This window comes from Bubalus kerabau, chromosome 6 (assembly GCF_029407905.1).
Source record: "Bubalus kerabau isolate K-KA32 ecotype Philippines breed swamp buffalo chromosome 6, PCC_UOA_SB_1v2, whole genome shotgun sequence".
NCBI lineage: Eukaryota > Metazoa > Chordata > Mammalia > Artiodactyla > Bovidae > Bubalus > Bubalus kerabau.
Genome location: NC_073629.1, coordinates 41,170,458 through 41,185,489, shown reverse-complemented (window position 1 = coordinate 41,185,489; position 15,032 = coordinate 41,170,458). Strand labels below are relative to the sequence as shown.

The 15,032-nt window shown below is 37.5% G+C and overlaps 1 protein-coding gene across 1 annotated transcript in view; it reads right to left on the bottom strand.

The window, feature by feature from the left end:
* The window catches only part of COL11A1 (collagen type XI alpha 1 chain), a 225,048-nt gene that overhangs the window by 196,535 nt on the left and 13,481 nt on the right, over positions 1-15,032 (bottom strand). The window lies entirely within an intron of this gene.

Below are 15,032 nucleotides of genomic sequence, written 5' to 3'. Positions count from 1 at the left end.
TCAAATGGCTTCATGGAATATAATTCACATACCATGCAATTCACCCACTCGAAGTATAAAATCTGTTCGTTGTGGTACATTGCGAAAAGCAAAGGAGAAAAGGAAAGATATAGCCATTTGAATGCAGAGTTCCAAAGAATAGCAAGGAGAGATAAGAAAGCCTTCCTCAGGGATCAATGCAAAGAAATAGAGGAAAACAGCAGAATTGGAAAGACTAGAGATCTCTTCAAGAAAATTAGAGATACCAATGGCACATTTCATGCAAATATAGGTTCAATAAAGGACAAAAATGGTATGGATCTAAGAGAAACAGAAGATATTAAGAAGAAGTGACAAGAATACACAGAAGAACTGTACAAAAAAGATCTTCACAACCCAAATAATCATGATGGTGTGATCACTCACCTAAAGCCAGACATCCTGGAATGTGAAGCCAAGTGGGCCTTAGGAAGCATCACTACGAACAAAGCTAGTGGAGGTGATGGAATTCCAGTTGAGCTATTACAAATCCTAAACATGATGCTGTGAAAGTGCTGCACTCAATATGCCAGCAAATTTGGAAAACTCAGCAGTGGCCGTAGGACTGGAAAAGGTCAGTTTTCATTCCAATCCCAAAGAAAGGCAATGCCAAAGAATGCTCAAACTACCGCACAATTGCACTCATCTCACACGCTAGTTAAGTAATGCTCAAAATTCTCCAAGCCAGGCTTTAGCAATACATGAACCATGAACTTCCAGATGTTCAAGCTGGTTTTAGAAAGGCAGAGGAACAGAGATCAAATTGCCAGAATCCACTGGATCATGGAAAAAGCAAGAGAGTTCCAGATAAATATCTATTTCTGCTTTATTGACTATGCCAAACCCTTTGACTGTGTGGATCACTATAAACTGTGAAAAATTCTTCAAGAGACAGGAATATCAGACCACCTGACCTGCCTCTTGAGAAACCTATATGCAGGTCAGGAAGCAACAGTTAGAACTGGACATGGAACAACAGACTGGTTCCAAATAGGAAAAGGAGTGCATCAAGGCTGTATATTGTCACCGTGCTTATTTAACTTATATGCAGAGTACATCATGAGAAACGCTGGGCTGGAAGAAGCAGAAGCTGGAATCAAGATTGCCGGGAGAAATATCAGTAACCTCCGATATGCAGAAGACACCACCCTCATGGCAGAAAGTGAAGAACTAAAGAGCCTCTTGATGAAAGTGAAAGTGGAGAGTGAAAAAGTTGGCTTAAAGCTCAACATTCAGAAAACTAAGATCATGGCATGTGGTCCCATCACTTCATGGCAGATAGATGGGGAAATAGTGGAAACAGTGGCTGACTTTATTTTGGGGGGCTCCAAAGTCATTGCAGATGGAGATTGCAGCCATGATATTAAAAGACAGTTCCTCCTTGGAAGGAAAGTTATGACCAACCTAGACAGCATATTCAAAAGCAGAGACATTACTTTGCCAACAAAGGTCCATCTAGTCAAGGCTATGGTTTTTCCAGTGGTCATGTATGGATGTGAGAGTTGGACTATAAAGAAAGCTGAGCACCAAAGAATTGATACTTTTGAACTGTGGTATTGGAGAAGACTCTTGAGAGTCCCTTGGACTGCAAGGAGATCCAACTAGTCCATCCTAAAGGAGATCAGTCCTGGGTGTTCATTGGAAGGACTGATGTTGAAGCTGAAACCAATACTTTGGCCACCTGATGCAAAGAGCTGACTCATTTGAAAAGACCCTTATTCTGGGAAAGATTGAGTGCAGGAAGAGAAGGAGACAACAGAGGATGAGATGGCTGGATGGCATTACTGACTCAATGGACATGAGTTTGGGTAAACTCCGGGTGTTGGTGATGGACAGGGAGGCCTGGCATGCTGCAGTTCATGGGGTCATGAAGTGTCAGACACGATTGAGTGACTGAACTGAACTGTGGCATATTATACTTATTCTGATCTTCCCTGGTGTCTCAGTGGTAAAGAATCAGCCTGTCAACGCAGGAGACATGGGTTTGATCCCTGGATTGGGGAGATCCTCTGGAGAAGGAAATGGCGACTCATCCAGTATTCTTGCTTGGGAAATTCCATGGACAGAGGAGACTGGTGGGGCTACAGTGCCTTGGATCACAAAAGAGCTGGATACGATTTAGTGACTAAACAACTTCTTTTACTATTCATTCTTTAAATTGTTGTAAAATATATACAACATAAATTTTTGCCATTTTAACCATTTTAAAGTGTACAATTTAATAGCATAATTAAATTCACAATGTTATGCAATCATCAATACTATTTCCAAAACTTTTTCATTAGCCCAAACTGAAACGGTTTAACCATTAAGCAATAAGTCTCTATTCCGCTCCTCTGCCCAGGCCCTGGTAACTGATAATTTACTCTCCATTTCTATGAAGTTTGCTATGCTAGAAATTTCAAATGAGTGGCACCATATAATATCTCTAAAAATACTAAACATAGAAGTACCACATGGCCAAACAATGCCATTCCTAGGTATATACTTAAGTGAATTGAAATTCGGAATTTAAAACAGACATCTGTATGTGAATGCTCATTGCAACATTATTCACCATAATGAAAAAGCGAAAATAAGTTTCCATCAATATGTGAACAGATTCACAAAATGTGATATATACATATAATAGAATGTGATTCAACCAGAAAATGAATGAAGTTCTAATACATGCTACCACATGGAACCATTGAAACACAATAGTGCATGAAATAAACCAGATATAAAAGGACAAATGATTTTTTAGACTCTTGGATTCCCTGGTCCACAACTAAATATTTACTTAATTCACTAAGCAAATCAAAACATGATTCAGGTGGTGTAAGCATTGTTATAAAAACAGACCTAGGAATCCATATTACTCAATATACTCATATTCATTGGCTTTCTATGTTTAATCAAAAATAATCAAAATAAATAATAATAATAAAAATAAATAATCAAAAATAAAAATATTCATATAAGACTATATGTTCACCAGTCTATCACTGAGCATGTCTGAGGCTGCAAGTATATAGATTTTATTTAATTAATTACACTAGAAATATTTAGATTCTATTTAAGGAGGCACTAAACATGCCCCAATAATTATGTGGGAGGTAATATCTATTGTTCTATAGAGATGCATGCAGTATTCTTTCATTCAGAAGGAAAAGAAATCAAGTTCAGTTGAAAGTGAGACCAATATTACTCATGTGAAAAGTTTCACTTGTTAAAAAAAAATAGAATTGCTATCAATTTTCAAATGCACTGAATTTTATAAGTACACTGTTTGGGGAGGATTTAAAATGAAAGCGGGACTGCTTGAAAAACCAGTTAATAACATTAACATGATTTTTCACACTACACAAAGTAGAGAGTGACCTGCAACAGAGTGGTGCTCTTTGAAAATTACAATTTCAATTAATATTTTTAGCATTAACTAGTGTCAGTTATAGAATGTATGAATGGATGACTGAGTGCATGAGAAATGTGCATTTGGTCATTTCCTTAGTTAATTAAGTTTTTGAGGTATTAACTTCCATATGTACAATCGTGTTGAATGAAGCTTTATATAATTTGTCTTTTATCTTATAAGAAATGTACTTCCCTTTAATAATAACGACCACCTATTTCATCAAACTTTCAAATGAAAATAACACATTAACCAGTAGAGTACACATTGTTCCAAAATTTTAAAAAGAAAAAAAATATAATGAAAATCAGAATATTGAAGGATCAAATATATCCTCTTTAATTCAGCCTTGGGATATTTAAAAGAATAACATTTAACAACAATTTTGGCTAAGTCCTGCTTTAAATGGGCATTTTTTAAGGCCAGTACAATACCTGACTATTTTTACATTCTTCTTTTCTCTTACCATAAAACTATGAAAATAATAACTATATTAGTTTCCATGTCCAAAGAACCTAACATGGGACAGTAACTGGATTAAACTCTTCCTAGGTTAACCCTCACAAATTTTGCAAGCCATGTGTTCTTATCCCTACTATACAGATGAAGAACTTAGAACCAGAACACAAATTAAGGATACCCCTAAAGTTTGTGCAAAATCAAACATAGGTTCATTCCACTTCATTGCTATAGCCCATAACCAAACATACTGTGAAAAGAAACTTAAAACATAAATATATTAAAATCATCTTGAGCCAGTCCATTGATTCCTAAGGTTTATATTAGATTTAAATTAAACTCAGTTCATGCTTCAGGGTATAAATTACTCTGAAGGAAACTGTTTCTAAAAACACAGCATCTTATCTGCTTATTTTATCTTATCTTCTTGCACTAAAGCCATTAGCAAAAGTACATGCCAATAGGGTAAAGACTTCAGGATTGACATGAACACAGCTATGAAGGCTGTAATTCTTTCCTGAAGAAAAGGGTGCAGCTTCACAGTCACAGTCTCAGCTGTACATCAGTAAATAATACATAAAACAGACCACAAGTCTCCTTCTCTCCAAACTATCTCTTAACAGGATGACCTTTTCCAACAGCACAGGTTTTGTCACATTTGTTAGCTCCTACTTTGAAAGCAATATGATAAAAACACCCTCCTTCTACAGGATTCTATCTAAGGGCTCTATTTTTCAAGCCTAAATAGGCTTCTATGTAGAGACATATGATATGAAATAATAATTCATTTTAAAAATATGGATATATAATAAAGATTGCAAATAATTTTTCCTAAAAAGTTATATAAAGTTACAAAAATGTAAAATTCAGTTGAAAGTGAAGTTGCTCAGTCGTGTCTGACTCTTTGTGACCCCATGTACCAGGCTTCTCTGTCCATGGGATTTTCCAGGCAAGAGTACTGGAGTGGGTTGCCATTTCCTTCTCCAAAAATTCAGTTAATCAAGTCTTAAAGATGTTTCCTCTGAAGCAAACTAAGCAATAAATTAAGACACTTATTTGCTTCATTTTATACCATAACTATAGCATTTAACAAATTCTCATAACATAGGTTCTATGGACTTATACATACACACATGCATAGATGGGAGAAACTAGTCCACATTTTATTAACTGAACTTCAAATGTTTAAAGATTAAAAGCAGTAATTTATTATAGCTTAACTCAATACATCTAAAAAAATTATGATTTCAATGCTCAAAAAAATTCTTAAATGTCCCTAATATTTTCATTGTTTCTATTCCACCAGTTCTCATGGCAGAGATCATGATTAGCATTTCAGATGTACCCAATCAGCATAATACTTTGTTCAATAATATTTTTCCTGTTTTTAAGTGTATACTTTTTTATTTATTAAATGAGAAAATAGGATAGCAGACCCTGTGCATTACTACAATAGTCATTTAACCAGGTTCAATGACTTTTCTCATCTATCTGTATAACACAGCTTGAGTGAGCTTCCAAAATTCCCATGCCTTAAGTCACTTTGCTTAAATTTCTTCAGAGAACCCCACTGACTTCCAGGTGGTTTGCACATACCTTGAATATAAAATCTTAATGATATGGACACACCCACTCACTCTTCCAGTTTGATGCTACTGCATCTCCACCTTTTATCTCATTCCCCCTTAATGCCTTTCTCACTCAGATTTCTCCCCATACTGAACTCAGACTTCACAGACTATTCACCACATTTTATCTCCAGTCTTTGAGCTTATATAAATCCTATTCTAAGGAAAAATTAGTATATAACTGATGTGCAGCCTCTTCCCGAAGGCATTCTCTAGTTGGGTTAGATGTACCTCTATCATAGTACTTTGTACATTTGGTTTTAATTATTTGCCTACACTTATACACTTGGAGGAAGCACAAGCTGGAATAAAGATTGCCGGGAGAAATATTAATAACCTCAGATATGCAGATGACACCACCCTTATAGCAGAAAGTGAAGAAGAACTAAAGAGCCTCTTGATGAAAGTGAAAGAAGAGAGTGAAAAAGTTGGCTTAAAGCTCAACATTCAGAAAACAAAGATCATGGCATCTGGTCCCATGACTTCATGGCAAATAGATGGGGAAACAATGGAAACAGTGGCTGACTTTATTTTTCTGGGCTCCAAAATCACTGCAGATGGTGATTGCAGCCATGAAATTAAAAGACACTTAGTCCTTGGAAGGAAAGTTATGACCAACCTAGACGGCATATTCAAAAGCAGAGACATTACTTTGTCAACAAAGGTCCATCTAGTCAAGGCTATGGTTTTTCCAGTGATCATGTATGGATGTGAGAGTTGGACTATAAAGAAAGCTGAGTGACGAAGAATTGATACTTTTGAACTGTTGTATTGGAGAAGACTCTTGAGAGTCCCTTGGACTGCAAGGAGATCCAACCAGTCCATCCTAAAGGATGATCAGTCTCTAACTAAAGGGTGTTAATTGGAATGACTGATGTTGAAGCTGAAACTCCAATACTTTGGCCACCTGATGTGAAGAGCTGACTCATTGGAAAAGACCCTGATGCTGGGAAAGATTGAGCGCAGGAGGAGAAGGGGACGACAGAGGATGAGATGGTTAGATGGCATCACCGACTCAATGGACAGGGTTTGGGTGGACTCTGGGAATTGGGGATGGACAGGGAGGCCTGGCGTGCTGCGGTTCATGGGGTCGCAAAGAGTCGGACACGACTAAGCAACTGAACTGAACTGATCTGCCTACTGGGTTTCCCAGGTGGCACTAGTGGTAAAGAATCTGCCTGCCAATGCAGGAGATTTAAGAGACCCAACTTTGATACCTGGATTGGGAAGATTCTCCTAGAAGAGGAAATGACAACGTACTCCAGTATTCTTACCTGGAGAATCCCATGGACAGAGGAGCCTGGTGGACTACAGTCCATGGGGTCTGAAATGACTGAGCAACAGAGGACACAGATTTGCCTATTACTTACTTGCCTGCCCTTTTCCAAAACTAGAAGAGAACAAGTATACATACATACACACACACAAAAACCCATGTACTATATAAAATATTGTATAATGTAAAACACATTACGGTGAAACATATAGAAGCAACTTCCTCTGAAGCCCACAGGGCTTTCTTGTCCTGAAACAAAAATTTGTGAGGGCCTAGTATGTCTTTCCTCTTGTGTTCTGTTGATCTCTTTAACACTTCCACTCATCTATTAGGCTATCCCAGGTCTTTATTCCTTCCTCCTTGGTGCCTTCAGTGTCTGCTCAGATTACTGTTCTAAGGTCACATAAATGCTTTGACTGTTTAGTCTCTAATCTCTCCTTTTTCTTCACATACTCCCTTGAGCAGTAAGTAGTCCATAGCATCATTGCAGTGTTTGAGCACCAGGCTGGTTTGAATCCCACCTCCAGCACTTAGCATCTGTGTTATTTGGACATATTACTTTGCTGCTTTGTACCTCAGTTTCAACATCTGTAAAATGAGAATAATAAAAATATCTACCTGAAACAGTTTTTGTGAGAACTGACTTGATAATTGAAATAATAGTAGGAAAACTATGCTTCTGTATTAAGACCTCTTTGTTGCCTATTTTTCTCTGGTACATGAAATAAGAATGCTTTTAGATGGTTGAAAATAAAAGAAGCTTAATATTTTATGACACATGAAAATTACATGAAATTTAAATGTGTGTCCATAAGTAAGGTTTATATTGTACATACAGCTGCAGCTATTCATTAATTTATTGTCTGTAACTGCTTTTGCACTACAAGGACAGAACTTTGTAGCTGATAGACATTGGGTGGTCCTCAAAAGCTAAAATATCTGCCATGTGATCCTTTTAAGCTGAGTCTTGAATAGATTCATCAATCAAGAGGAAGCAATAGAAATATCAAATATGACAGCACAGATACAAGACAGCACAGAGTTCAAAAAAATGGAACTCTTCTTGTCCTGACAAGACATCAACACTGAATAAATTTAGGCGTTCAGTCTCCCGGGGCAGGGGGCATCTTGGCTTCTGAGGACTTCTTGAGAAAAATCACATCACCACCATGAAAATGCACAACCACAAACTCCAAGTGAGACATCCACACTAATTCCTACCTACTTCCTCAACCCCAAATTTTATGCTCTGGCTGAAATAAACATCTCTCAAGTTTCTAAAATTTACTGTACTCTGTTTGTTGATTCTTTTTTCAATCTTTCATCAATTGACTAAGGATAGTTAAGTTTTTTTTTTTTTTTTCTTTTTAACCCTATCTGTAGAATTTCCTGGAGAGTTTTTAAAACATATAGATGTATGGGTCCAACTCCAGAACTAACGTCTAGAATGATGGAGCGGGGAGTGGGGAGGGTCCCCAGGCATTTATATGTTTTAAAGTTTCCCAAATGAGTCTAATGTGTAGCTAGGCAGTGAACTTAGACCTAATCAATCTTTTTATATCAACCTTAACATGATTTTCTTCAGGAAATAGTTTCTTATCTACCCCTAGGCTGGGTTATATGACCCTTTCATAGGATCCCAAGTTCCCTTGGATAGCTCCACACTCTATTTTGTTCTTTTGCTTAATTACTTATTTTCACTCTAGGCAGTGCACGCTCAGTCACAGTGTATGTTTAAATTATGGCCTTGATTTCCTTAATTAGGTAGTCTTGTTTGCCACCTAATTTCTCTCTTTTTGCTAAACTTGTAATTTATTGGTTAATATCTGCCTCCCAGTAGATCATAAATCCCCTGACAGCAAACATCATCACTGTGGGTGTTCACTGTAATATTCATAAATAACATAGTACCTGACACATAGTAAACAAAAAATAGAAATATGGTTACTAAATGAATGAGTAAATGAGCAGTCACATTCTGCCCCAGAGTTGAAGTTTCTTTCTCATTAGTCTCAGAAGAAACAAGAAGAGGGTTGAAAGTGGCCTTTACTAACAGCACCTTGAAGAGCTTGACAAATCTGGCTGTTTCCCTTTGATTCGGGTATGGCAAGAACACAGGTGTGAAGTAATCTTACTAAAGAATGTGAGATGCTCTCCCCACTCTAGGGAGTCACTTATTCTCACCTTGTACCTCACATCACAGGCCAGAAATGAAGCATATCCTTATAGAGAGAAATAAAAATAAAATAAGACATAGAAAGTGATATCAGCCATCTACCACCCAATCATGAAATGCTTTGATGCTCTATTAAAAAAAAAATAAAACAACAGAAGAGTATTTTGTTTATGTGGTAGTGGGAGGCAAGACTGGCAAAAGAAAAAAATAAGAGAGAAGTGACTATTCATTATAATTTAACTATTACCAACATCCTGTTGTTTTTCAAAATCATAAAAGCCCTTAATAAAGAATCTAAAATGTAAGATACGACAAGTGAATGGACAGCAGTTAATAACAATTCCTGCAGTTGGGATAGCCCAACTTCCAACCCAAGTTTGGTATTTATTATTGGTGTAACTTTGGATAAGCTGCTTACCCTTGCTAGACTTAGTTTCTTCAACTTAACCAAATTCTGATAATTAAATGAGAAATGGAATTTTAAATTCTTGGAGAATAGTGTCTAAGTACTCAATAAAAAGAATACCTAAAAACACTATTTTATCAAAAATTCAACCTTTCTGAATATCCAATAGTCCCATCAAGTGCCACCAGTGTTTCCACAGTTCTATAATTCACTTGATTTCTCTTATTCATTTCCTCTGACCACCTTGGGAAATCTCTTAACAGTTGAGAATAAGACTGAACACTTTTTATCTCTAAAACTGTTTTTTAGCTTTTTGGTGTTTTTTTTTAATCTCTAAAGATCCATTAGATATCATCCATGAAAAGTATGCAATGCTTAGCAATCTCTCCAGCATGTTCTTATGTTATTCTAGGGACATACAACCCCAGGAGGTTTCCTGAAACTTTGACCGCTTAAGCTGTCAAGTTCATTGTCCCATTACTACCCTGCAACAAAACTTGACATTAAAGCACTGACATCACTGAAATTGTCTCCTTTTCAATAATTTTGTCTTTGTATCACATAGACATTAATATAACTCTAGATTAACCCTAATGTGTTATTGCTGCTAAGTTGCTTCAGTCGTGTCCGACTCTGTGCGACCCCATAGACAGCAGCCCACCAGGCTTCCCCGTCCCTGGGATTCCCCAGGCAAGAACACTGGAGTGGGTTGCCATTTCCTTCTCCATTGCATGAAAATGAAAAGTGAAAGTGAAGTCGCTCAGTCATGTCGGACTCTGTGCGACCCCATGGACTGCAGCCTACCAGGCTCCTCCACCCATGGGATTTTCCAGGCAAGAGTACTGGAGTGGGGTGCCAGAAGATTTTAAAAAGCTAATATTTTAGTGTCTGACCTCTGATGCTATTACTTCATTTATTTCAAACCCACGCATGCCACATATCATTCTTGTATTATAAATTAACATGAAGTATTAGAAAATAGAACATATAAACCTAGATTCTTCCATATTAAAAAAAGGTATGAAAGTTTATCTTTAAATGCCTATATGGCACAAGTAGGCTTTCCAGGTGGCATTAGTGGTAAAGAACTCATCTGCCAATGCAGGAGAATAAGAGATGAGGGTTCAATCCCTGCATCAGGAAGATTCCCTGGAGGAGGGAATGGCAACCCAATCCAGTATTCTTGCCTGGAGAATCCCATGGACAGAGGAGCCTGGCGGGCTACAGTCCATGGGGCCGGGGTTGTGGGGGAGGTGTTGCAAAGAGTCAGACATGACTCAAGTGACATAGCATGGCAAAAATAAAGTCAATATAAATCATATACATGCTTTAAGTCTCTACATAATTCTTTTTGGCTTAAACTACCAGACTTTTTGTCTATATTATGCAATTGAATCATTGTGTTCAGAAAAAATTTAAAAAGTGCAAATGGGAGAAATAAAAAGCTTGAATACATTAGTAAATTGTAAGTATATAAGATTATAGTTGTGCAGTTTACATTAAATATTCCTAGGTATGGGAAACATACCTAGGTTTGTATGTTTGTACTTAAATGTTTTGCCATTTAAGCCTATGTTTAGAGACTATATTTCCCTACAGAAAAAAAAAAAAAAGAATAAAGAAATACAAACATCTCAAGACTCAAGTTTTGGAGAAGCAGTGTCTTATGCTTCTTGAAAAAACAAGCATTTGATACTCAAACAAAGAATAGCATCAAATCGAGGATGACATAGACAAAGACAATATAAAATAGGAGCCTAGAGTTTTAGGAATTTTATAATTAATTTAATTTTATTAAATCAAACACCTAACAAACCTATTGGTACCACCATTTCAGAAGATAAGAACTCAATGATCAAATGTAAATGTACTCTCTTACAATTTCGTGAAAATACTAGTTTTTTGTTTTTTTGTTTTTTAAATCAGCTACAGAGTAAAATTCAAAACTGGAAAGGTCAGGGAAAAAATATATAGTAAAGTATTCTGAGTAGAACTAATGGAAAAATATGACTCCCATCAAAATCGATTGCATTCATGTCCCACTGGTCACTATTTATTCTAATTCTGTCCTATTTAGTGGTTAAGAAAAATCCATAAAATACAGAATCCCAGATGTAGTGTTGATTAGGAACAATAAATGGGCTTCCTAGTAGTAAAGAACCCATTTGCCAATGCAAGAGACATAAGGGATGCCATTTCGATCCCTGGATTGGGAAGATCCCCTGGAGGACGGCATAGCAACCCACTCCAGTATTCTTGCGTGAAGAATCCCAGGGACAGAGGAGCCTGGTGGGCTAAGTCCATAGGGTCGCATAGAGTTGGACACAACTAAAGCAACTTAGCACGCACAGGAACAATAAATAAATTTGACTTGAATAGCAACATATATTTACATTTTCTTGATAATTCCTACTCTGTAATTGCTTTCTAGGTCTTCAGTGGGAAGCATGTCTCTGCTACTTTCTAGGTAACTACAAGTCCTGGATCACTGCTCTGTTAAACCAGTAAACAAAGCACAAACCCCCATTACAATTACTACACAACTACAGCTCTCACGACAACTGGATCAATGTGCACAGTATCTAGCCAATAAGTAAAATGTTCTACTAAGTGGAATTTGATTTCTATATTGACTATATCTAAACAGGTAAAATGAAATGAAAAATGTGGGAATTATTTGGATAAATATGGCCTAGAAGCTGTCCAAATAATATTTGTACTGCAAAGTTATCTAATTCTACATTTTATATAAAGCCTTAAAATAAAATCTCAACCCTTAATTTAAATGTCATTACTTTTTCATAAATGACAAATATTTGAGGAGAACTAAGGAGAAAAATCCCCTTTGTAGATCACTGCCTTGACATGGCAAAAGGGCTTGGAAGACTCAATGAGCCATGCTGTGTAGGGCCACCCCAGATGGACAAGTCATAGCAGAGAGTTCTGACAAAACATGATCCACTGGAGGATAGAATAAAAATCACCCCATACTTGCCATAGGAACCTCACAAACTGTATAAAAGGACAAAAAGATATGACACTGAAAGATGAGTCCTCCAGGTCAGAAGGTATCCAATATGCTACTGGGGAAAAGTGGAGGAGAATTACTAATAGCCCCAGAAAAAATGAAGGGACTGGGCCAAAGCAGAAGTGACACTCAGTTGCGGATGTGTCTGGTGATGAAAGTAAAATCCAATGCTGCAAAGAACAGTATTGCATAGAAACCTGGAAGGTTAGGTCCATGAATCAAGGTAAACTGGATGTGGTCAAGCAGGAGGTGGTAAGAATAAACATTGACATCTTAGTAATCAGTGAACTAAAATAAGAGAATGGGCAAATTTAATTCAGATGACCATTATATCTACTACTGTGGGCAAGAATTCCATAGAAGAAAGGGAGTAGCTCTCATAATCAACAAAGAGTCCAAAATGTGGTACTTGGGTGCAACCTCAAAAATGACAGATGATCTTGGTTGGTTTCCAAGGTAAATTATTCAACATCACAGTAATCCAGGCCTATGCCCCTACCACCAATGTTGAAGAAGCTGAAGTTGATCAGTTCTGTGAAGAACTAGACCTCCTAGAACTAATGCACCCAAAAAATGATGTTCTATTCATCACTGGGGATTAGAATGCAAAAGTAGGAAATCAAGATATACCTGGAGTATATCTTGGAAGTTTGGCCTTGGAAAACAAAATGAAGCAAGGCAAAGGATAACTGAATTCTGCCAAGAGAATTCATTGGTGATAGCAGGTATCCTTTTTTGACAACACAAGAGAAGACTTTACACACAAACATCACCAAACAGTCAATACCAAAATCAAATTGATTACATTCTTTGTAGCCAAAAAAGGAGAAGCTGTATACAGTCAGCAAAATCAAGACCTAGAACTGACTGTGGCTCAGATCATCAGCATCTCATAGAAAAATTCAGGCTTAAACTAAAGAAAGTAAGGAAAACCACTAGGTCAGCCAGGTACAACTTAAATCAAATCCCCTATGAATATGCAGTGGAAGTAATGAATAGAATCAAGGGATTAGATCTAGTTAACAGGGTACCTGAGGAACTATGGACGGAAGTCTGCAATATTGTACTGGAGGCAGTGAACAAAACCATTGCAAAGAAAAAGAAAAGAAGGCAAATGGTTATCTGAGGAGGCTTCACAAATGGCTGAAGAAAGAGAAGTGAAAAGCAACAGAGAACGGGAAGGATACATCCAACTAAATGCTGAGTTCCAAAGAAAAGCACGGAGAGACAAGAAGGACCTCTTCAATGAACAGTGCATAAAACTAGAAGAAAACAACAGAAGGAGAAAGACTAAAGATCTTTTCAGGAAAATTGGAAATATCAAGTGAACATTTTGCCCAAGGATGGGAACAATAAAGGACAGAAATGGTAGGACCTAGGAGACACTGAAGAGATCAAGAGGAGATGGAAGGAATACACAGAACTGTACAAAAAGGATCTCAATGAACCGTGTTACTACAATGGTGTAGTCACCCAGAGCCAGACATTCTGGGGTGTGAAGTCAAGTTGGTCTCAGGAAGCACTGCTGTTAATAAAGCTAGTGGATTAAATGGAATTCCAATAGAGCTATTCAAAACCCTAAAGGATAATGCCATCAAGGTGTTGCATTCAATATGTCAGCAAATTAGGAAGATCCAGTAGTGACCACAGAACTGGAAAAGGTCAATCCTCGTCCCAATTCCCAAGAAGGGTAGTACTAAAGACTGTGCTAACCATCAGACAATTGCACTCATCTCCCATGCTAGTAAGGTCATGCTTAAAATCTTGCACGCTAGGCTTCAGAATTATGCAAACGAAGAACTTCCAGATGTCCAAACTGGGTTTAGAAAAGGAAGAGGAACCAGAGATCAAATTGCAAGCATTTGCTGGATCACAGAGAAAGCAAGGGAATTCCAGAAAAAAACATCTGCCTCTGTTTCACTGACTACTCTAAAACCTTTGACTGTGTGGATGATAAAAAAAACTGTGGAAAGCTGTTAAAGAGATGGGAATACTGGACCATCTTATCTTCCCCCTGAGAAACCTGTATGTGGGTCAAGAAGCAACTATTAGAACCCTGTATGGAACGACTGATTGGTTCAAGATTGAGAATGGAGTACAACAGGGTTGTGTGCCGTTACCCTGTTTGTCATGAGACATGCTGGGCTGGATGAATTACAAGCCAGAATCAAGATAGACCAAACAAACATCAACAGACTCAGATATGGAGATGATACCACTCTAATGGCAGAAAGCAAAGAGGAAATAAAGAGCCTCTTAATGAGGGTGAAGGAGGAAAGTGAAAAAGTGGACTTAAAACTAAAAATTAAAAGAAAACTAAGATCATGGCATCTGACCCCATTACGTCATGGCAAATAGAAGGGGAAAAGGTGGAAGTAGTGACAGATTTCCTCTTCTTGGGCTCTAAAATCACTGCGGATGGTGACTGCAGCCATGAACTCAGAAGACAGTTGCTTCTAGGCAGGAAACCTATGACAAACTAGACAGTGTATTGAAAAGCAGAGACACTTCTGCCGACAAAGGTCTGTATCGTCAAGACTATGGTCTTCCCAGTGTCACATACAGTGTCACATAAAGAAGACAGATGCCTTTGAAATGTAGTGCTGGGCAAGACTTCTGAAAGTTCCTTTCAGACAGCAAGAAGATC